We start from the raw sequence: 23136 nt of genomic DNA, 5'->3' as shown, positions 1-23136 counted from the left end.
ATTCCATTGTTGTTTAATTTTATAAGTTTAGTATGAAATTTTAAGTATAATTTTTATAAATTTTCTTATTTTTGTTTACTGGAATTTACATCACTCAATAGAAATAAAATAATTTATAACTTTATATTTAAATTGAATTTCACCATACAATCTCAACGTTTATATTTTATGGTGAAGATTTTGTATTCTTCGTAGCTTAAGTCCATACAAGAGGTTCAAACTTCATAAATTGAATATCAAAGGGTACAAAAGTAAAATGTGGAACTAATAATATTACACAGAACTTTATAAGAGGATTTACAAAATTGACTTGTTTTTTGACCAAATCATCTTTATGTGTTACTGAACAGTCCACATGGCCCTTGGAAGTCAAACAAACCTACACATAACTTCATAAGAGGATTTACAAAATTGGCTTGTCTACTGACCAATCCACATGGCCATTGGAAGTCAAACAAACCTAATTCTTGAAAAAAAATATTTAACAAAATTAGTTCATGTTTGAAAGTCAAACAAACCCAATTCTTAAAAAAAATATATTTAACAAAATTAGTTCATGTTTGAAAGTCAAACAAACCCAATTCTTAAAAAAAAAATTAAACCTTTTAAGGCTTTCAAAGCTTGTTGCGTTTCTCTAAAATTATGTCGCCTTATTTATAGAAACGGTATTCTTGCAGTATTAATCTAAATTTATAAATTATAGATACTATAAATAATAGAATAATAATAAAAAGAATGTTACAACTACAAAGAAAGCCATACCCACCCAAAAGTGGAGCACAACTATTTTCCAAATTCAAGACATCTCCTCTCCTATTCTAATAAAATAGTACCTCTTTTTCCACGTGACATTTCCTGAGCTCCTCTCGTTCAAAGTGAAATTCCAAAACTGCCCTTGCTATTATAAACTCCATAAACTTTAAATCCGACCTATTCACTGCTATCAATTGACTTTCATTTTTTGTTGAATAGTGCATCCCATAAAACGAGGAAGAATCATCAACAAATCAGGAAGGAAATCTCCTTCAAATTTGAATTGGATGTGTGGTTTAAATATCTTGATTTTGAGCCTGTATTGAAAGTCTACAAAGATAACAATGAAACAGATGGAGCAGGGTAAACTGGATTCGTTCCTGCAAGAAACCAGATTGAAGGGTATTCTCGAAAACACACAGAAAGCAGGTTGTTTTGATTTTAATTGACGATTCGTATTTGTAGTGGAACAACTATCAGATCAAGGAAAGGTAAGAAAACAAGTAACTCAAATTCCACTTGACCATATGTCTATTTCTTAATAAATGATATTTTGACTCTTCATCGTATCTGTGCTAAAGTTCCAACTACATGAAAATGATTGTTACTTAAGTTGCTTGATTTTTTTTTGGATTTCTTGTAGGTGGAATTTGAGTTGACCAACAACAGAAATGGTCGAATTCATCTGGGTTCTTGTGAAAGTAAGTAAAAGATATTTTGAGTTTTATGCGATGAGGGTGTCAGATTTTGTAGTTTGAACATTAACTATCATAGTTATGCTATTCATAAATTTGAATCGGACCTTTCAATAGGATTCCCCTTTTTCTTTAGACTTTTGCTGAAGTGTTCAATAAGTTGAGAAATTCAATTATAAACGATACACTCATACAGAAGCTAGACGCATCCATTGCTTTTGGTGTTAAAATCACAAATTAGTGTTTCTTGTAGAATTTTTTTGTTTGTTTGGATATGTGGGGATTCGAGATCTTGATTTGGCTACTTGGAAATTTTGTTTGGTCTACCTGTCTACCACCTATTCGATGAAATGCTTAAGGAAACAATATTGGGATAAATATAAGGCCTGGTTTAAATCACTTCAAAAATATACTTGTGGGTTTTTGTTATCTTTCATGGATCAAAGCTTATTACATTTATTAATAGGTTAATCAAGTAACCCAAATCATTGTGAGAAAAACAACATAAGCTATAAATATTTAGCCTATAACTTAAGAATATAAAAAGAAGGATAGTCATTGTGAGAAAATATAACATAAGAACCGAATATGCTATAAATATTTAGCCTATAACTTTCTCGGTTTGAAAAACAACATAAGCACTTGTGACAAAATTCTTTTTGTTGGTTTGAAACCAAATCATCCCAACTATGCAAAGAAGATTTATGCTCTACCATTAAACCATGAAAATTCATTTTCTATTGATGTTTATGGATTCTTAATTGAAAATCTTGTTATATTCTTTCTCATTGTAATTTTCTGGTAGATCTGTACACACAATCATTGAACTATGAACATTAGCATATTCTCTAAAAAAATTAGCATATTAACATTTTTTTTAAAGTTTCTATATTTTCAAATTATTACTCATTTTTTGAATATTGATTAGATTGACATTACTTATTTAACTAACCACTTATTTTGGATTTGCAGGTGTTTTCTGGATCACAAAGGGCAAAATTGGTATCTTTCGTTCTTGGTTAGAAATATCAAGTAAGTTTATCGAATTCTGGAAAGATTTTTTTGTTTGCATCTATAAGCATCTACCTATATAATAAAATAGTAAATTAATACCACATGGCAAATGAAACTCTAAAGAGAAAACAAAAGTGGATTTCTTATGTGATTTCAGTAAGTCCTGTATATTCATATATGAACTCTTCTTTTCCTGCCTTTATTATGAAGCTTTTATTATGAAGCTGAATTTTAACATATATTTTTTGATTTTAAACAAAACCCACAACAAAAATGAAAACGACACTCTTAAAGAGAAACAAAAGCGGCTTAGTTTCGTCTAAAATTCATCGCTCAAAAGTTCAGTGCACAGTTCGTTGCTCAATTACATCTAACAATATCATCGCTCCGTTTACGAAATTTATCAAAAAATGTGTCCACATCGTTCATCAGGTACGTAATGGTTTTTCTATTAAAATGAAATTGGAGTTCTTGATTTATATTCAATGCATTGTAGTTTCTCAATTACATTGTTTGCAAACTATTTTGATCATCGTTTATCTTGATTCGATTATCGCTTTGTTTATGGAATTTAAGACAAAATGCGTCCAAATCGTATGAATTCGAAGTTCTATTTGATTTTGATTCATGCATCTTAGTTTCTCAATTTAGGCAATTGTTAATTGTTTAGCTATGTTACAAGTAGGGTTGTTTATCTTTCTACATGGCAAAATACTTTCCCGTTCAATGCATTTGTATACTCAATAAATGATTCACTCTCTACAAGCTTGAACAATAATTCTCCAACTACAAATAAGTTTAACAAAACTTTTTTTTTTATTCTTTTCTCATCATGCTTCCAAGTCCCAATACTATTCTCCCCATTTTCATTTTTTTTAAATTTAAAGTTGTTTGGTTTTCTAATTTTTTTTTCTAAATTTTTTTGGGTTCATTTTACATCTTTTCGTATGTCTAATCATACTAGAAGTACCGTTTTTTCCGGATTCGGTTTTGAGCAATGTCCACACTTTTTGCATTTGCTATGTCTAACTTTGTCAATATGAACTACATCATAATCGGCCCAACAAGCCGCCCTTTGGGTATACTTCATTTTCTTTGTGTTTGTTGTTTGACTTGTTCCGCTTATTTTTTCAACTTGAGCGTTATCAACAAACACATCTTCATCATCAATCTACAACATAATAACACAATCATTTTAATATAACAAAATATCAATATAGGTTCTTTAACATTTAAATAGATTCTTTTCTCATTAATGTGGACTTAGGTAGTAGATTCTCTTATCCTCAATATAAAGGTTTCAGTTGATAACATACACTATAACACATTGAAAGATTGAATAGTAGATTAACACATTCAAATTTTAATGAGTAACATATATAATAACACATTGAAAGATTGAGTACTAGATTAAGATACAATGCTTACTTGAGTTTCTAGACTTAGAGCCCAATTTTCCATGGCTTGAATGATTCCTTGAAGACGAAGAATAGAGTTCAATTTCTTGAAACTAGAATGGAGTTCGCTTTCATACTAGAAGAGTGTTTTCTGTTTTTGGTATTTGATCACAGTATCAACAATCAAGTGGCTAGTTGCATGAATGAATCAAGAGGCCACTAGACATGACGAATTTAGGGATTTGATTTGGTGTTTGACGAACAATGATGGATCAAAGTGGATCATGATTCTGTTTAGCCGAATGGACTTGGCCTTCATGATTCAATACCGACAATTTTTTTTTGAAATCGTATTCGATTAGGTTGGCTGGGTAGAGGGTACGTACATTACTACACAAGGCAAATCAGGAGGGATTAAAAAATTTTACTTTTCAATTTCGGGTTCGAACTTTTTGGCCCGATTAAGCCTTTATTCGGGTAACCCGGATCGAATAACCCGAGAACCAAATAAGCAAAAAATACATACCCTAGAACCGACCCAAACAACTTATTCGGTCCTAATTTTGTTCGGTCCGATTCGGGTTTTCTGCCCAAAACACACTTCCCTACTTGGCAAGAAGTTTTGTTGATGCTCATGGGATTCTAGATTATCCGTTAGAGGTCAGAATTGTTAGTGATCATTCTGTGAGGGTTCATACTGGGTGTGTTCTGAACCTGTTCAGCGAGAGGTAATCTATTGATTTGGTTTCGATTCCTCTACGAGGGTCAGAGGTTATTATTGAGATGGACTAGTTGGGCCCCAATGGGGGCATAATTGAATGTGAGTGCCAGCTAGTTAGAGTTTGAACCCGAAGTGGGGGAGAACTTGTTATTTTTTTGCAAGGGAGCTTCGCACGGACCGACTCTTTGTTTAGCTGCGAGGGGCATGAGATATCTTCAGTAGGGTTTTTTTGGGTTTCTGGCTTATGTGACGGATACTCGGGTTGAGGGCACAACAACGTTGAGTTGGGTGCCCATTGTTCGGGAGTTCCCCAATATGTTTCCTGAGGATTTGCCAGGAGTGCCTCCAAAGAGGAAGGCTAAATTCCGGATTGATCTGGTTCCTGGTGCGGCCCCAATAGCTAAGGTACCGTATCGCTTGGCACCACCGGAGATGCAGAAGTTGTCTACACAGCTTTAGGAGCTGCTAGAAAAGGGATTTATTTGGCCATGTAGCTCATCTTGGGGAACATCAATCATGTTTGTGAAGAAGAAGGACGGTTCACAAAGGATGTGCATTGACTACCGAGATTTGAATAAGTTAACGATGGCGAACCGTTACCCACTTTTGAGGATCGACGATTTATTTGACCAGCTTCAGGGTGAATCTTGGTTTTCCAAGATTGATTTGCGATCAAGTTACCATCAGATGAGGGTCAGAGACGAGGATGTGTAGAAGACGACCTTCAGAACTCATTATGGTCATTACAAGTTCATGGTGATGCCTTTTGGGCTCACCAACGCGCCAACATCGTTCATGGTGATGCCTTTTGGGCTCACCAACACACCAACATTGTTCATGGATATCATGAACCGAGTATACAGGTCGATGTTGTATCGGTCGGTGCTCATATTAATTGATGATATTCTGGTCTACTCAAGACCAAGGAGCAGCAAAAGGATCATTTGGAGTAGGTATTGGAGACCCTGAGGAGGGAGAGACTATATGCCAAGTTCTCCAATTGCAAGTTTGGGTAACGCGAGGTGCGGTTTTTGGGGCACATCGTCGACCAGAAGGGTATATTGGTCGACCCGACCAAGATCGAGGCCGTGATGCGATGGGAGGTTCCGAGGACCCCATCTGAGATTCGTGGCTTCCTAGACCTTGAAGGATATTATCAGAGGTTTATTTAGGATTTCTCCAAGATTGTTGTACCATTCACCCGTTTGATAAAGAAGAATGTTACTTTTTGTTGGGGGCCAGATCAACAGTTGGCTTTTGAGTCATTGAGACAGAGATTGTGTGAGACCCCGATTCTCATGCTTCCCGAGGGTATGGATGATTTTGTGGTTTATTGTGTTGCCTTTATATCGGGTTTGGGAGTTGTTCTTATGCAAATGGGTCATGTGATTGCTTACGCTTCAAGGCAGTTGAAGCCTCATGAGGCGAATTACCCTACGCATGGTTTGGAGTTGGGGGCTGTGGTTGCCCTCAAGATTTGTAGGCACTATGTGTATAGGGTTAGTTGCACTATTTACACCGACCGCAAGAGTTGGAGGTACCTGATGGATCAGCCAGATTTGAATATGCGGCAACGGAGATGGTTGGATATGGTAAAGGATTATGATTGCGAGATCCTATACCACCCTGAGAAGGCCAATGTAGTGGTTGATGCCTTGAGTCACAAGGCAGTGAGTACACCTATAGGGGATATATGTATGAGGATTGTTATCATATCCCCCTTGTAGGATTTAATCAAGAAGGCTCAGGTGGAGGGTTTGGAAAAGTTGAATTGGAAGGCAGAGTGGATCAGGGGGAAAATTCCTTTATTCGTGAGAGATAGTCAGGGTTTGTTGACTCAATGTGGTAGAATTTGGGTTCCAACTACTGGTGGGGGTGAGGCAGAGAGTTCTAAAAGAGGCTCATAAGTCAAAGTTTTCGATCCATCCGGGGGCCGCAAAGATGTCTAAGGATTTGAAGTTGAGTTATTGGTGGCCCTGTATGAAGAGGGAAGTAGCGTGGTTTGTGGAGCGGTGCCTGACTTGCTGGAAAGTCAAGAATGAACATCAGCGACCCCATGACAAGATGCAGTCATTACCCATTCCTATGTGGAAGTGGGAAGAGATCACCATGGATTTTATCACAAAGCTGTCAATGACGACATGTGGAGTTGATTATATTTGGGTCATTGTTGATAGATTAAGAAAGAGAACGTTTTTCATTCGACATGGGGTGCCCGTATCGGTGGGTTCAGATAGAGATGTTTGTTTCACCTCCATGTTTTCGAGGAACTTTCACGAGGGGTGGGTACTCAGTTGCATTTCAGTACAACATACCACCCCAGACCGATGGAAAAACTGAGCGGACGATTCAAACGCTTGAAGATATGCTCCGAGCGTGCGTGTTAGATTTTGGATGGAGTTTGGATACTTACCTTCCTCTGGCTGAGTTCTATTACAACAACAATTATCATGCTAGTATTGATCGACTACTCTTCAAGATGGTGTAAGGAAGGAGGTGTAGGACTCCAGTTTGTTGGGGCGTGGTATGGCATCGGGTCATGGGAAGTACTGAAGTGGTGCTCAAGACCACTGAGTTGATTCAGCAGGTGCACGACATGTTGCGAGTCACATAAAGTCGGTAGAAGAGTTATGTAGATTGGCGACGTTCGGCTCCAGTTTCAAGTGGGGGACTTGGTGCTTCTATAGGTGTCATCTGGTTTCAGAAACAGGGCAAGCTGGGCCCTCGATTTATTGGTCCATTCATGATTTCCGCCCAAGTTGGCAAGGTTGCATACCGGTTGGATTTTCTAGATGATCTTAGTCAGATCCACAACACTTTCCATGTCTCGAAGTTGCAGAAGTATGTAGCTGATGATTCGGCGTTGATTTCTGTGTTTGATATTCAGGTCGATGATGGCCTGAATTATGTGGAGACGCCGATTGTGATTCTCGACAGAAAGAAAAAGACTTTGCGTAATAAGGCGGTGAACCCCGTGAAGGTGTAATGGCAGCACCGGAAGGGCTCGTAGTGGACATGGGAGCCTGTGGATGAGATGAGGGAGCACTAACCACACTTGTTTGTAGCGGCCGACTTTGAGGACGAAGTCTGATTCAAGTGGGGGAGATTTGTAACACCAGTGTTCCATGTATTTTTCATTTGTGGTTTGTTCTTTAAAAAGTATACAAAATGGCCCCTATGTTGGGCGTACGAGATGGGTACACCGGGCGCAGGCAGCTAAAGGATTGATCGTGGATTTCTCGAGTACACTGGACGTACACATGTGTACGCTGGGCGTACTCATGTAGAGGGAAAACCCTAATTTTTAGGGTTTAGACCCTATTTAAAGAACATTATGATCTTAGATCCTCCCTTACCCTCAACCTCCATCTTCTAAATGACCCTCCTTGCAAACCCTAACCTCCCTTGGTGAGATTTTGAACTTTTTGAGTGTTGTGTGTCCATTCTTGAAGGAAGGAGATCTTTGGAGTGCTCTTGGAAGCTCCAAAAGCATTGTGAATCTGAGATTAGCACACCTCTAGCAACCTCTAGAAGGTATAAAGCTCTAAACTTGATGCATATTTCCTTAGATCTAGCTATATAGTAAAATTTGTTCATTAGTGGTCCCATAGCCTTAGATCTTGGGAGTTTGAGCAACTCTAGATCTAATGAGGAGTGTTTCCTTTCATTTAAGAGCATTATGGTTCATAAAAATGGGATATTGATCTTTCCTAATCGTGCATGATTGATTAAGTAAGCTTTTTGGTCATAAATAAGACTTAGGATTGGATTTTGGATCCCTTATAGCCATGTAAATGCATAAAGGTTACAACTTTATCGTTTTAGACATTTGTTAGGGTTAGATCTGAAGTTTGGACATTAAGTCTTAAGTCTTATGACCTTATTAGAGAAATTGGATGTATGAAGGGTACGTTGGGTGTATCCTTGAGTATGTTGGGCATACTGGATTGCTTCCCCGTAAACCTTCCAAGTAGAGGTTGTATGGTGGGCGTAATAAGTAGTACGTTGGGCGTACTACCAGAAAACCTACTTGGGCTATTTTTGGGCTTTGGGTTGTTAGGGATTTTGGACCTTGTATTTTGGGTCATGCTTGAAAAGGGAAAAATGGTCTTTTGCCCATGGTAAAATCAATATGCTTTGGTCCATTAATTGTGGGTTAAACCCTGATTTTAATTAGGGTTGTATTTGGGTTTTGATTAGTGTGAGGAGCCATGATAGCAGTAGCTCGAGTGTGTGACTCAGTTATCTTAAGTTAGAGGTGAGTCTTCTCACTGTGCTTGTGGGTCGAAGGCACTAATGCTGGCCCACTATGTTGTTATACTATATGCTAGTTATTATGTGAATCTTACATGTTTGTGTTGGGTTTTATGTACTATAACACTCCTATGGTTCACATACAACCCTAATTGCTTTGGATCTAAGTTTTCTCTAGTTATACATGCAACAAAAATTATCCAAAGCATAAAGCCTACAACTAGCATACAATTTGACATATGAATCATAAAAGTAAGTTAGAATATTACCTCTTGTTGTAGCTTGTTGAATTTGGCCTTTAAGAGCTTAGCACCCCAAGTGTTGTGCCTCAAACAAGTCACAAACATCATGAACAATTACAGAATATTAAGAGAGAGGTTAGGCACCAAGAAATCGTCCATAATCTTGTAATGTCACTCTTCTAGGACCAATTTTGGCTAAAGGGGTTACACATATATAGTTTGGAATTCCTAAGGTTTAACTTGTAAACCCTAGCCCATTTACTTAAGCCTTTAAGCAATCCAATAATCCATATCATGGGCCTTATGGACTAACTCTTCATGGACTCCCACATAGAATTAGTCCATCCTAATCAATATGGATCATTGGTCCAAACTATAAATATTATTGATTCACTTAACCAGTCCCCATTAATTTAATTAGTCTCTTTTGATCACTAAATTAATTCAAAATGAATTCTTGATCAATAGTAATTAAATAATATGATTTCTCAATTAATATTTTATACTTACAATATATTAATAAATCACAAATAACCTGTTACTCAAATATCCATCCTATCAAATTGTCCTGATGAAAGCAACCCGAAATGGACCATGCTACTATCGGGTCAAGTATATACCAATTATAGTTATGGGCTTAGACACCTAATCCAACAGTCTCCCACTTGGATAAATCTAATAACTATTATTGCAAGTACGACTCCAAAATTCGATTAGCAATCGTAGCTCTTAAAAGCCGTTGTCGAACTCTAATCAATAACGCGTCCATTATATAAGGGATCATATATTCCTCCATTCTAGATATCGTATGAACTAAGACATGGATTATAATCATTCTCTCTGTTCATGTGTTGTTTCCTGATTTCCGATTTATGACGACTGACTAATTGGACAAATCAAATTAGTCCAGGCTTGGCCAAGCGCTTAGGTTGTCATCACTAAATCATCGAGGGGCCAACATATATCGCTTTTATCCCTCTTAGAGTAAAAGGAACGGATAAACTTCGACTCATATTCTTGCTCTATTTACTCATCAAATCACACACAACAATATGTTTTATAACACCAAGTTACTGGTGCGTTTACATATCATCAATGTGCAACCGAATTGTAAAATGCAACTATATGTCTCCGTTTCATATTATCATCTCACAATCACTCGTGATGAAATCCATGAAGTGATTCAGATGAGCGTGGGTTTAATCCAATACTCAAATCTTATTACAGGAGTACTCATGAATACTATAACAAACTTGTGCTATGTCTAAACACTCTAGACAATCTACAGACGGATTCATGACAATCTTACCTCAATACGTACTTCCAAAGTATGATCAACTGTGGATAGTTTGAATAATCTTATATTCGGGAATTCAAAACATGCAAAGTGAAACACAAGAATAATCGAATTCAATATGGTCTCAAAACTTTTGAATATAAACAAAACACCTTTTATTTAATCACCATATTTATTACACATTATTCATTGTATAATGTTTCGATTAATCAACTTAATACTTGAATTAAAACAATAGTTATACCATGCTCCAAGAATGCACACTATGTTTATATATGGTCCTTACTTTGTGAAATAGACACATTTTCAATGAAACTCATTTCACAATTCCAAATCTTTATCATAAGTGTAAGATTCTAAACTATCATGCAATGATTGATTTTGTAATGTCATGGTACCAAAGTCACGAAGACTTTGCCAATGATATTACAAGGTATTCCATTGGAGATTGATAACAAAACAATTCCGAGGAAGCGAAGTCTCAAATTCAAAGTACATTCCTTTGAACATCCTTCTTGCACAAAAGTTTTTAACTTTCACATAGATTCTTAAGATCCAACTCCCATTATGCAAACATTTCCATATATTCCATATGACAACTCATTATAAATGGAACTCTGGCTATTCATAATAATGTCAATATGGTCCAACCAATACTATACTTCCAACTATCGTTAAGCGACCAATCCTTAGATTGTCCTTAATAGTTGCTTAACCACTTTAGTCATATCCGGTTCTAGTCCTTTTTCCCTCTTAATGCCATAGGCATATGGAAAATTAGAACATGTGAATATTATATCATATGTAATCGATCCTATATCCGAAGCATATGAGATACGATTCATAATGTCTTACATAAATACATGATACTTGACCAGTCTTTTGCTATAATATTTCCATATACAGAATTTCCATGTTGAAGTATTTCAACATGGTATTCATATATATATCCATGACTAAGTTTGATTAATACTTCAATCTAAACTTTTAGATTCGAAATAAAGTATAAGTATCCTCTCCCTTAGTTATAGCAAAACAAATTTTCAAACTCTGCAACTTTGCGAATTGAAACTTTTGTTTTCTATAATTAACATTGCTAAGTCGCAACACTTAACGTAATGATTGTGCTCCCACTAGCATAACAATTATTTTGTTACTAGCATAACATTTATGCTCCCACTAGCTTTGACATGTATCCAAAATCAGCTGGACTTCCAGAAATCAATACTTATTGAATTTCTTTCCAAAGTTCAGATTTCCGATACGAGATGCTTCGATAAGCCTTTATCTAAGCTCATACATCTTTTATAAGAAAGCTCATATGTGTGTCTAAACTATTTCAGAACTTACAACAGTAAGTCCCAGATGTTCAAACTATTTGCCATTTCTCACAATTCGAACTATGAAGAGGGATGCCGTAATCATAATCGAATTTGAGAATGCAAATATCACAAATGCTATCTCCTTAAAATCTACTTAGTGAAAATGTTTCCTCACAATCATTTTCATGAAGCGGAGAGAAACCTTTGTCACTTAGATTAATGGTGTATGTGTTCCTATCCATGTGAATTTGTCATAACCATAATCACAAGACAAGGTTAGTGACAAATCCAAACTCATATGGATCGAACTTGTTTAATCTTAATTTCTTGCCACATGGCAGCACAAGGTCCTATCATTGCTTCCATGTTGTTATGAAAACAATTGAGCATTCATAGAACTCACATGCATTGTCAACTTCAACTGAAATGGGCACGTAAACAAGAATATGTCAACACGATAGGTTACAAACCTCAAGTCGTGTGCTAGTGATAAACAATAGATTTTATTCTTGATTAGTTCTTGAAACTATTCAAGATCTTTAAGACTCCCACTGTCCTCTTGATATATAAGATTCTCTTGTCAGGAAACATTCCTTGACAAACAAATATTCAAGAGTTAGTGCGGATTCTTATCAAGAATAACACTTCACACAATTGGTCTTAGTTGGTCTTTGTTTTATCCAAAACATCACAAATACCAATTTGAATGTGTTATAACCTACTTAAGATATGTCACTCAAGTCATAATTTTGGAGAATAACTCTAAGAATCGATTTTGGAACGAAGTATGACTCACCTTAATTGATTTAACCATTTCAACAATTCCCGATTCCTATTCTTAGTCATACAAATGCACTAAGGTGTCCTTAGAGGATCAATTGTGATATGGTTTTCATAATCATTAAGATGATCATAAAACATGATACTAAAGTATTCTCCTTTCCTTTCAGATTGGAGAAACTTTTATCTTTCCGCCATACATTGAAACTTTTTCAATGATTCAGAATTACACTTAATCTTGTAAGCATAACCATATTTACTAAAATTTTAGTAAATCATGACGAATAGTATTATCGATCTTTGTGGTGGACCTGACCAGTGCACAACATAATGTACTAGATTCCCTAGTCCTTCACTTGACTCACATCTATATGTGACCAAGGAATTAGTCTTAATTTCCCAAAGATGAAGGTTCTCATTCATCATACAATACAAGTCACATGATTCCAAGTTTCTATCCAATTGAAACTTGGTGATGAGAATCTTTCCTTATTTGGTAAATTTAGACACTACCATAAAAGAATCAAATCCATATTGCTAAAAATAGAAACATACAAACATCAATTTTCACAAATACCATTGCAAGGAAATATATAAAATAAAATAAAATCAAAATTTCCTTTATTTATAAAGTTGCGGAAAACTTGTCCTTACAATGCAATTACAAATGAAAACTATGTTACTACATATTTCTAAGAAATCTATCATAACTCCTAAGTAGCAGCACACAATTCTGATCATCAAATCAAGCGATCGAAAACCATCTCTTCGCGATCAGACTCATCATGCTTTTCCTTTAAGCTTCCTTTCTTTTCTTCGATCCTACAAAACATCAAAATGGGATCTTATCATGTATTAACAATCTACAAATAGGAACTTAATAGAGATAGATATTGGACTTACCTGAAGCAGAGTCATACACTCTGACTTTACCATCCTTATGATTCTTTAGGTAGATACGGCAGCTTCGCATCCAATTCCCCATCTCTTGGCAATAGAAACAAACAGACTCTTTTGGAATGGCACATGGGACAATCTCATACTTAGCCTTTCTCTTTACCATTTGGGAAGAGAAATCTTTTCTGGACTTCCAATGTTTCCATTTTCAATGTCCATGGAAGTTTGGGAAGTAGATATTCCAATCAAATTTGCATTACCAGTAGGCCAAATTATTTCTGATTCAACATCAATTAGCAAATAAGTAAGATCAATAAGGGTCACGTCGTGATCTGTCATATAGTAGTCTTTAACAAACTGACTATACGACTCGGGAAGTGACTGAAGAACCTAGTCAACAACCAACTTCCTTGGGAAGACGACACCCAACATTCCCAGTCTGTCAATGTGTGACTTGATGTCCAAGAAATGTGCACACACATACCTTCCATCTTGGTGTTTGCTAGCCAATAGGGCTTGAGTGACCTTGAACTTTTCAAGGCGATGAAGATGTGGGTTAGGGAGAATTATTGGAGGAGGTTGAGGAAGTGAAGTATGATTTCCATTTCCACAATCCAAATGTGGAATATCATCTTCATGTGGAAAGCTTTTTCCAAAAGATTCGGTAAGACCATAGTTGTATGAACTAGACATCTGTAGGGAGAAATTCAAGTTAGTTGATTTAAGTCCTTAATATAACACCCAAAATGAAATATTAAAGCTAGGATCCAACACAATAATTTACAATTCGGAAGAGGAATGCCGTAATCCAATTGTAAAATATTTGAAGGTAGGTAAATGATGATTTACCAATTTCCACTGTGTAAAACGAAAATGAACATTAGGTTTTAAATGAATTGAAATTCCTAGATTCTTTGAGATTCATTGAAATTTTTCAATGGCATGTTTAATCTCGATCAAGCTACCCTTTGCAACACATTGTTAGTCCCAAATTTGTGTGCCGGTTAACCACACACGCTCCACTAACGACTTAACAAGGTGCAAAGTGCAATTTCATGGAATAGCACCAAATTCACATTTTTCCTATGTAACTAAAATTGGGAATTTATAAGTGTTTAGTTACTTAGTATTTTCATTATACTTTTAGTGTGATTTTGAGTCCTATCTTACCCGTTCGGCTAACGACCCTCCACCAATCAAGGAAGCGGTCGGTGAGAGTGGACATCCATTAAACCACCATTTTATAGGCAGTAACCTTATACCCCCCTTATAGACCGGCTTCGTGAATGAGGCCTACTAACGGTAAGACTGACCTTCTACTTATACATATATAATATATTAAACTTTTATTTTTATATAATATATGGGTGTATTTTAAACATTTAAAATACTAAGTGGTTTAATCTATTAATTAAACTAGACCTTTAATTTAATTAAACTCAAACCATATAATTACGGGTTTATTAATACTCTTTTAATTAATCTTTTAATTAATTATCAACAAAACCATAATTAAAAACTTTTAATTCTAAACTTAAGTTATAAAGTCAAAAGGTTTAGCATTTAATATTTCACAATTAAAACCTTTTTTTAATCAACTTTTAAATTCCAAAACTTGAGGCCAAGTTTTGTAACTCTTCAACACTTTTAGAATTCCATAAAAGAGACTTTCCAAGTTCCATAACTTGAGGGCAAGTTATGAAACTCTTCAAATCCATTTAGATTAAAATTTGTAACCTTCAAAGACTCTTGGAATTCATAACTTAAGGAGTTAATATGTTTTATGAATGAGACTTTTCATATCCATAACTTATGGAGGTTTCATGAACTTTTTAGATCAATCTTTTAAATTAATAAAATAATCAAATAATTTTATCTTTAACTAATTTGACCTAATTCAGGTTCATATATCAAAATGATTCAAATTTTACAAATAATTAGTTTTTCATAAAATCAAGTACTTATCTTAAAATTTGACAATCATCATGTTTTTGGATGAGGATAGTCATTACCATATTAGTAAAATCAAATTTTATGAACCAAAACAATTTGTGGTAATGATCCTAATCCAAAACAGGCCAAAAACTCAAAAAATCTGCTCACAGACGATCCAACTCGTCGAGTGCACTTATGAACTCGATGAGTTCATCTTCATAAGGCACCTACTTGTCGAGTTCATTGAAGGACTCGTCGAGTAGGCCCTGGCAGAATCCATAATTGTCATTTTTCAGCTTTTGAAAATCACACAATTGCATCAATATAATAGAAAACACCCATGGCTCAGATACCACTGTTGGGTTTTATGTACTATAACACTCCTATGGTGTACATACAACCCTAATAGCTTTGGATCTAAGTTTTCTCTAGTTATACATGCAACAAAAATTATCCAAAGCATGAAGCCTACAACTAGCATACAATTTGACATATGAATCATAAAAGTAAGTTAGAAGATTACCTCTTGTTTTAGCTTGTTGAATTTGGCCTTTAAGAGCTTAGCACCCCAAGTGTTGTGCCTCAAACAAGTCACAAACATCATGAACAATTGGAGAATATTGAGAGAGAGGTTAGGCACCAAGAAACCATCCATACTCTTGTAATGTCACTCTTCTAGGACCAATTTTGGCTAAAGGGGTTACACATATATAGTTTGGAATTCCTAAGGTTTAACTTGTAAACCCTAGCCCATTTACTTAATCCTTTAAGCAATCCAATAATCCATATGATGGGCCTTATGGACTAACTCTTCATGGACTCCCACATAGAATTAGTCCATCCTAATCAATATGGATCATTGGTCCAAACTATAAATATTACTGATTGACTTAACCAGTCCCCGTTAATTTAATTAGTCTCTTTTGATCACTAAATTAATTCCAAATTAATTCTTGATCAATAGTAATTAAATAATATGATTTATCAATTAATATATTATACTTATAATATATTAATAAATTACAAATAACCTCTTACTCAAATATTCATCCTATCAAATTGTCCTGATGAAAGCAACCCGACATGGACCATGCTACTATCGGGTCAAGTACATACCAATTATAGTTATGCGCTTAGACACCTAATCCAAAAGTTTGTATGATTTGGGTTTAAATAGACCCCATGGATGGGCCCATGAGTATATGATGGGTTGGAAGAAACCCTAGGGTTGGGCCCCACGGTTGGGCCAATATTTGTGTATTGGGCTAGAATAGGCCCTAGGGCTAGGCCCAGTTGTTTGTTTGGCATGTGGTACTTTGGGAAAACTCACTAAGCATTATGCATACAGTTATTTCTATGGTTTCAGGTACTTCCGGTTCAAAAGGGAAGGTCCGGACATGATGGCACAACATCGTCCCCGGATGATTTCCGCACTTTTTGATATTTGTACTCTGATATTTTGATATTGTGCTTGGTGTTTTTCTTTGAGATATTTGGTGAATGAAAGTAATGGTTTCTTTTTAAAATGAAAAAATTTATCACAATTTTAGGATGTTACAGATGTGATGATCATATCAATATATCAAAACAATATAATAGTTGTTGTCTTAATGTTCCAATATCCAAATACTAAATTCAAATCAAAATCTCATTTCTAGAATAATGAAGCCCTATAGTTGAAGTGTAACCATTCATACTTAGCTTTAAAGATGGACTTTGTTAATGGGTCTGACTAAATTTAATTTGTGTAAATTATACAAATACTATCATCTCCATATTTGAATTTACTGTAAGTATAGTTAAATATATTGGAGAATATGATTGTTGTTCTGATTTGACATAGAGTTTCTTTACTTGATTAAGTACACCCTATAAGTCACAAAAGATTTCTAGGTTATCTCTGAATGGAAAGACTCAACCTAGTTTTTCAATGATCTTGTTCATCCAATCATATTTGATTTCAACTTCTGAAGTAGCAATTTATTCTTATATAGTAGATTGTGCAATTTTGTTTTCCTTGGACCTCATTCCAATAAAACATACTCTTCATTCCATAATGAAGTCATAATCCAATTATAATTCATAATTATATTTATCTATTTTGAATTTATCATCTCATGTAGCTCTTTACATAAAGATCTTATTCTAAACTGATTATCTCATATATATATTTTTCTTAGTTCTTCTTAAGTACTCTTAAAATGTCCTTATAGTCACCTAGTAACTTACCCGTCTATCCAATTGGTATCTTATGATATATTCAGAGCATAATATACATAGTCTTGTACGTAATACGTCATAAATAATGGATTCATTTGCCAAGCAAATTGAATATAAACCATTTTATCTAGATCAAACATATGTGCTAGGTCCTTTTGAGGCAGGTTCAAACGGTACCATGTGGCAATCCAAAAATTCCTTCAAAGTATTCTTGTATCTTGATCTATTTCAGGATATTATAAACATATGCATAAAGATTACAACCTTTAACATTTATCTTTATTTATCTCTATAGATTTTACATACCAAGAATGCATCTTGTCTTTCATAGGTCTTTCATCTTGGAAATACTTTCTGAGTCAAGGTGAAACGACCTTGTATAGTCAGAATGTAATCTCTTGTCATTAGGTATGTGTCACTCATACAAGATTAGGAACATGTCTATGCTCCTCCTAGTTCTATACAATATTTGGAAACCCGCACAAGTTTGAGAATGTACCAATGTAATTGCATTTTCGGGGGTGTTTTGGTCATTTGGCTCATCATTTACCTTGGGGGTTAGGTTTGGAAGCCATCACTTTGATTTTTCCACCATTGGAGCACCTTGGAGTTTTTTTTGGATATCTAGAGCTATCATCTTTTCATTCTTCTAGTAATTGCTAATTTTATGATGTTATAATACTTTTGTGATCATTTTATTGTTGCCATGAGTGGCTAATCTCTTTATTTTAGTTGACTTGGGCTAAAACCCTTGAATATTTGTGGATTTTCAAGGGTTCATGGTTGATTTTCATTTATCTTATGTTATTGATCCTTATTTCATAATTCTTATGCTTGTTTAATACTTTCTTTGATCATGATCTTGGTACTTGAATGAAAAATTGTTGGTTTCTTTCTTTGATTTAGTAATGAATCATTGAATTTATTTAGAAAAAGGGCTTTATGACGGTAAAAATCATCTCTAGCTTATGGATCATGACTCCTTTATGGAATGTGTAAGCATTAAAATCCTCCAATAATTGGGAATTCCTTTATTCTTAAGGTTAATCAATTTTCTTGGATTCAGTTGCTTCAATTGAGTCCTTGATTTTGATTAAGGTGTGTTGTGGGCTTCCCCAACCTCTATACTACCTTCGAAGAATTTTGGCATATCATGCTTCATGAATGGTATAAGCAATTTGGGATGAATGATAAGTTTGCATATCGAGTCCTAATGACAAACACACAAATGTTCATTGTGCTGAATTACCTTAGTTCACCAATTCTCTCTAATATTTGAGCATTTCACCATCTTGCTTAGTTGCAAGTATTTTACTTCTTCAATTCTTTTAGTTTTCAAACAATCACAAAATCCCCCATTTTAGTTTTACTTTAGTTAGTTAGTTTTATTACACTAGTTCTATTGGATTGCATTGGTGATTGAATATAACCATGTCCCCGATGATCAATACCACTTTTTACCATTATATTATGTTTTATTTGCAAGCAAAGGGTGTAATTTGCTTGGTGGACTTGACATCCCACCAATAACAACTAGTATATGTTAGTCTTTGACTTCTTTTAAGTTGTTCTTAAGCTTTAAGACATATACCAAATAAGTCCTTAAAGAGAAGCAACTTAATCTACCAAGAACTTACACCAAAAATGCAAAAGATGGAGAGGGGAGAACCTTTTGGATTCTCGGCTGTTAGAGAGAAAAAGAGAAGAATAAAACAAGCCAAAAGAACTAGATCATTTTCATGTCTCATGCCTTTCTTTTATACCAACACTTAGCACAAAAGCAAGATTAAAATAATGAGAGCATTGGGCTTTCTTACAAGCATGGTCTAAGAATTAAACCAATAAAAAGCAATGCCATACCTTGTGTCCTAAAAATCTGGCATGATGCTTTAAGGAGACAAGTTTCAATTACTAATTACCTTTTCATAACTATCTATTTGGATGGAAATTTAATGGTTATTCAGAGTGGCCAAAATTTTATACACAACATTAATATTCATACCATATGATATTTAAGCTAGTTTTGTTCTCTTATTATTATTATTATTATTATTATTATTATTATTATTATTATTATTTCATATAAACAATAATTCCCACTATGTCAGAAAATATTATTTTCATAAAATTAGGTTTTTCTAATTAAATACAAGTGTTGATAAAATTTATTAATAATCAAAGTATACTAATAAATAAACAACTAGTAGTAACTTGCTATAAGTTGTGACCATATATGATCATATGTCATTAAAAATATTATTCTATAGTGATTTTTGTGCATACAAGATCTTTCACCTAATCCACCACAACTCCGCCCATACCAACCGTAGCAGCCTCCTCTAGGTTCTCCTCCTCCGATGCACCCGCTCTGTCCGCCTCCTCCACAACCACTGCAACCCCGGCCGCACCAACCGCAGCAGCCTCTTCCTCCGTTGCACCCAGTCCGCCTGCCTCATCCTCCTCCACCGCAACAACATTTAGAATTTTGTTATTTCTTCTATGCTTGGATTGAGCCATACTACTAGTTGACACCATGCAATATAGCTTTTTGTCAGAGTTGTTATCATGCTCTTGCAGAACAAGTTGAACACCCCATGAATTGTAACAAACATATGTGGATTAGCCAAGCAGTTCGATGGTACCATCCTGGCGGCGCAAATAGAAGGCGCCCACTGATAATTTATTTTATTTACTTCTTTTATGTAGTTTATTTTAGCATTTTTAATCTTTTTTTGCATTGCATGTTTTATCTTTTCTTTATATTGGATCGTATCGGGTTCCGTTTTGCATAAGGTGTTTTGCAGGTTTTTGGAGTCTCGTTGTGGTTGCAGATTGTATTGCTGTTGAGTTTATGGTCTTTGTGGACTTTTGATGAGCTATTGGGCTTTATTGGATCCATATTGGAAGTTTTGGGCTTGGTGTGTTGAAGACTTGGATGGGTCATGGATACTTGAATATGGGTTTGGATTATCCATTTTGATGCTAGAAGATGATTAGTCTATATTTGAATGATAAGAGGTGTGAAACAATGAGAATTCAACATCTTGTGTGTGGGTGAGGTCTCCACTCGCACAACTATGTGTGCCCACCTGTGCAACTGCCTTTCCGGAGGCATTTTAGTCATTTGGCCCATCATTTACCTTGTAGGTTAGGTCTTCCAGCCCTCGAAGGATTTTCGACACCATTAGAGCATCTTGGGGTGATTTTGGAGAGCAAGAAGCATTCCTCATCTCATTCTTCTAGTATTTGCTAATTCCTTGATGTTAAAAGACTTTTGTGATTATTGTGTTGTTGCCATGAGTGGCTAGTTTCTTTATTTTGGTTAATCTGGGATAAAACTGTTGGATATTTGTGACTTTTGAAGGATTCATATTTGTTTGTCATTTATCTCATGTTTATGATCCTTAGTTATTAATTCTTATGGTTATTTGTTACTTTGATCATGAGCTTAGTATTTGAATGAGCAATTGTTGGTCTTTTTCTTTGATTTAGTAATGATTCATTGAATTTGATTAGAACAATAGCTTTATAATGGTAGATATCATCTCTAGCTTATGGTTCATGACTCCTTTATGGATGTGTAAGCATTGACATCCTCTTGGAATTAGGAATTCCTTCATACTTAAGGAAAACCATTTTCTTGAATTCAATTGCTTCAACTGGATCCTTGATTTTGATTAAGAAGGTGTGTTGTGGGCTTTCCCAACCTCTATACTACCTTTCAGGAATTTTGGTATATCATGCTTCATGATTTCTAGAACCAAATTGGGTTGAATGATAAGCTTACATATTGAATTCTAATTATAGACAAACAAGTATCCATTATTTTGAATTGCCTTAGTTTACCAATTCTCTCTCATATTTGAGCATTTCACCATCTTGCTTAATTACAAGCATTTTAGTTCTTCAAGTCTTTTACTTTTCAAACAAATCAACCCCTCCACATTTAGTTTAATTTTAGTTGTTTTTTACTTCACTTAGTCAATTGGATTGCATTAGTAATTGAGTACAACCATTTCCCCATGGATTCGATCCCCTTTTTACTACTATATTACATTTTATTTGCAAGCAAAAGGGTGTAATTTGCTTGGTGTCTTGACATCCCACCACCCACCCCCACTGAGATCAATGTTGAGTACAAATCTTTATGTGGGAAACAACAATAAAACCACTTTGAGAAGAACTTACACGTTTGTGAGATTACTACACTTTGCTTTTTTTTTAGTGTATCTTGGATACTTGGATGTTGGGATGGTTTGGGGAAAATGAGCTCCACACTTATTTATAGGTGTTTCCATCTCCTTTAAGGAACTTTCTAGATCTTCCTACAAGTTACATACATTCATGCCTATTCTAGAATCCTCTACCATAATCTATATATACTACAAGATTCTATATGTTTCTAGAATATTCTACAGAGAGAGGTCTAGGATGCTCCAGTGTCTTCTAGAATGTTCCATAACCTTCCATAGTCTTGCATGTTGTTCTAGAGTATTCTAGATTCTTCTACTATATTTTGGAATCTTCGATAGTCTTCCATAATATTCTAGAATCTTCCAGAGGATTATAGAACAAGCTAGCTTTTTCTAGATAATAATATTGGTTCTATTGAGCTAGTTATGGTGTTTTAACAATCATCCTCCTCATTCCCACCGGGTCCGAGTTTGCCACCTGAAGAGTTTGACCATTGTGAATGATGTGAAAAATGGTTGGCAAATTATGCTTGGATGACCAATTGTGGGAAGTTTCTATGCAGGACGTGTAGTGGGGATTGACGATGATTTGATAACTCACCGTGTTAGGATTTCTTGACCATGGAATTAATGTACGCCGAAGGCATCCCGCATAGTGAATCGTTTGTGGCTCAATCGCTTTGGCCAGCGTGCATAGTACTAGACATACATTCATTGTATCTTGGAGAGTTTGAGTTGTCATCCTTTTTGTACACAATGGTTGGGGGGCACCCTTTTCAGGACTTATAGGTTTTATGACGATTCCGTCTATACGTAATATGAAGTCAAGAGAAGGATTTGTTTTTTGTATTATTACCTAGGTCTTTTATGCTTGGATTGATGTTTGATATATCGTAGATCTTGAATGGACTGGGTTAGATATATACCCATTGGTTGAAAAAAAATATAAATACATGAATGTCCACAACATTCTTGAAATTTAAATGTTTGTGGCAAAATCTAAATCATGACATAATGTGCAAATGCCTCACCTTTAGTTCTGGAAATAATGTGTTGCAATATATGCTTGGTTGTGATCCCCTTCTTTAAAACGTTTTATCATTTAAAACTTTGTGTGATATTTATCAATCATCACATAACTCTTTTCAATCCTCATAAGTCATAGTCTTCTTCATAGATTTCTACGTACATATGACGTAAAAAAACATAGCCATATCTGTGACAACCCGGAACTTCTATCTCGCACACTTAGTCAATTCAATCAAAGTTAAACATGTTTTGTTGACTTCTGGCACTGTTTGAGGGTTCGTTCAAGTGATTTTAAGCTCGAGTATGACCAAGGTTGAGTTTAGGAACGAGTCAGCAAGCCATAGAGTGACAAAATCAGGCCATACACACCCTTAGGGGGAGTGTACG

At 35.1% G+C, this 23136-nt stretch overlaps 1 long non-coding RNA gene across 4 annotated transcripts; it reads left to right on the top strand.

The window, feature by feature from the left end:
• Positions 1 to 847: 847 nt before the first annotated feature.
• On the top strand, positions 848 to 20942 carry LOC145165192 (uncharacterized). Of its 4 annotated transcripts, none has more exons than XR_013739949.1 (5): positions 848 to 1244; positions 1397 to 1454; positions 2421 to 2480; positions 2757 to 2894; positions 20321 to 20942. It is a non-coding gene; the product is annotated as an uncharacterized LOC145165192 (long non-coding RNA). The 4 variants fall into 4 exon arrangements; XR_013739947.1 differs by having other exon boundaries at positions 16674 to 20942; XR_013739946.1 differs by having other exon boundaries at positions 16656 to 20942.
• The last annotated feature ends 2194 nt before the right edge of the window (positions 20943 to 23136 follow it).

This window comes from Lactuca virosa, chromosome 3 (assembly GCF_052849685.1).
Source record: "Lactuca virosa cultivar CGN04683 chromosome 3, Lactuca_virosa_CGN04683_v6, whole genome shotgun sequence".
NCBI lineage: Eukaryota > Viridiplantae > Streptophyta > Magnoliopsida > Asterales > Asteraceae > Lactuca > Lactuca virosa.
This window is presented reverse-complemented; position numbering and strand designations above follow the sequence as displayed.